This window comes from Oncorhynchus tshawytscha, linkage group LG26 (assembly GCF_018296145.1).
Source record: "Oncorhynchus tshawytscha isolate Ot180627B linkage group LG26, Otsh_v2.0, whole genome shotgun sequence".
Classification (NCBI taxonomy): domain Eukaryota; kingdom Metazoa; phylum Chordata; class Actinopteri; order Salmoniformes; family Salmonidae; genus Oncorhynchus; species Oncorhynchus tshawytscha.
In genome coordinates this window covers 48,441,734-48,444,233 of record NC_056454.1, presented here as the reverse complement: position 1 = coordinate 48,444,233, position 2,500 = coordinate 48,441,734, and positions in this window count along the sequence as shown.

Genomic DNA, 2,500 nt, shown 5'->3' with positions numbered 1-2,500 from the left:
AAAACAAGACTCCCTAAATTTTATCAGCATATCGATTGCGCAACCAGGGGTGGAAAGACCCTGGATCATTGTTACTCTAACTTCCGCGACGCATATAAGGCCCTGCCCCGCCCCCTTTCGGAAAAGCTGACCACGACTCCATTTTGTTGATCCCTGCCTACAGACAGAAACTAAAACAAGAGGCTCCCACGCTGAGGTCTGTCCAACGCTGGTCCGACCAAGCTGACTCCACACTCCAAGACTGCTTCCATCACGTGGACTGGGAGATGTTTCGTATTGCGTCAGACAACAACATTGACGAATACGCTGATTCGGTGTGCGAGTTCATTAGAACGTGCGTTGAAGATGTCGTTCCCATAGCAACGATTAAAACATTCCCTAACCAGAAACCGTGGATTGATGGCAGCATTCGTGTGAAACTGAAGGTGCGAACCACTGCTTTTAATCAGGGCAAGGTGTCTGGTAACATGACTGAATACAAACAGTGCAGCTATTCCCTCCGCAAGGCTATCAAACAAGCTAAGCGCCAGTACAGAGACAAAGTAGAATCTCAATTCAACGGCTCAGACACAAGAGGCATGTGGCAGGGTCTACAGTCAATCACGGAATACAGGAAGAAACCCAGCCCAGTCACGGACCAGGATGTCTTGCTCCCAGGCAGACTAAATAACTTTTTTGCCCGCTTTGAGGACAATACAGTGCCACTGACACGGCCTGCAACGAAAACATGCGGTCTCTCCTTCACTGCAGCCGAAGTGAGTAAGACATTTAAACGTGTTAACCCTCGCAAGGCTGCAGGCCCAGACGGCATCCCCAGCCGCGCCCTCAGAGCATGTGCAGACCAGCTGGCCGGTGTGTTTACGGACATATTCAATCAATCCCTATACCAGTCTGCTGTTCCCACATGCTTCAAGAGGCCACCATTGTTCCTGTTCCCAAGAAAGCTAAGGTAACTGAGCTAAACGACTACCGCCCGTAGCACTCACATCCGTCATCATGAAGTGCTTTGAGAGACTAGTCAAGGACCATATCACCTCCACCCTACCTGACACCCTAGACCCACTCCAATTTGCTTACCGCCCAAATAGGTCCACAGACGATGCAATCTCAACCACACTGCACACTGCCCTAACCCATCTGGACAAGAGGAATACCTATGTGAGAATGCTGTTCATCGACTACAGCTCGGCATTCAACACCATAGTACCCTCCAAGCTCGTCATCAAGCTCGAGATCCTGGGTCTCGACCCCGCCCTGTGCAACTGGGTACTGGACTTCCTGACGGGCCGCCCCCAGGTGGTGAGGGTAGGCAACAACATCTCCTCCCCGCTGATCCTCAACACTGGGGCCCCACAAGGGTGCGTTCTGAGCCCTCTCCTGTACTCCCTGTTCACCCACGACTGCGTGGCCACGCACGCCTCCAACTCAATCATCAAGTTTGCGGACGACACAACAGTGGTAGGCTTGATTACCAACAATGACGAGACGGCCTACAGGGAGGAGGTGAGGGCCCTCGGAGTGTGGTGTCAGGAAAATAACCTCACACTCAACATCAACAAAACTAAGGAGCTGATTGTGGACTTCAAGAAACAGCAGAGGGAACACCCCCCCATCCACATCGATGGAACAGTAGTGGAGAGGGTAGCAAGTTTTAAGTTCCTCGGCATACACATCACAGACAAACTGAATTGGTCCACTCACACAGACAGCATCGTGAGGAAGGCGCAGCAGCGCCTCTTCAACATCAGGAGGCTGAAGAAATTCGGCTTGTCACCAAAAGCACTCACAAACTTCTACAGATGCACAATCGAGAGGATCCTCGCGGCTGTATCACCGCCTGGTATGGCAACTGCACCGCCCTCAACCGTAAGGCTCTCCAGAGGGTAGTGAGGTCTGCACAACGCATCACCGGGGGCAAACTACCTGCCCTCCAGGACACCTACACCACCCGATGCTACAGGAAGGCCATAAAGATCATCAAGGACATCAACCACCCGAGCCACTGCCTGTTCACCCCGCTGTCATCCAGAAGGCGAGGTCAGTACAGGTGCATCAAAGCTGGGACCGAGAGACTGAAAAACAGCTTCTATCTCAAGGCCATCAGACTGTTAAACAGCCACCACTAACATTGAGTGGCTACTGCCAACACACTGTCAATGACACTGACTCTACTCCAGCCACTTTAATAATGGGAATTGATGGGAAAAATGTAAATATATCACTAGCCACTTTAAACAATGCTACCTTATATAATGTTACTTACCCTACATTATTCATCTCATATGCATACGTAGATACTGTACTCTATATCATCGACTGCATCCTTATGTAATACATGTATCACTAGCCACTTTAACTATGCCACTTGGTTTACATACTCATCTCATATGTATATACTGTACTCGATATCATCTACTGTATCTTGCCTATGCTGCTCTGTACCATCACTCATTCATATATCCTTATGTACATATTCTTTATCCCCTTACACTGTGTATAA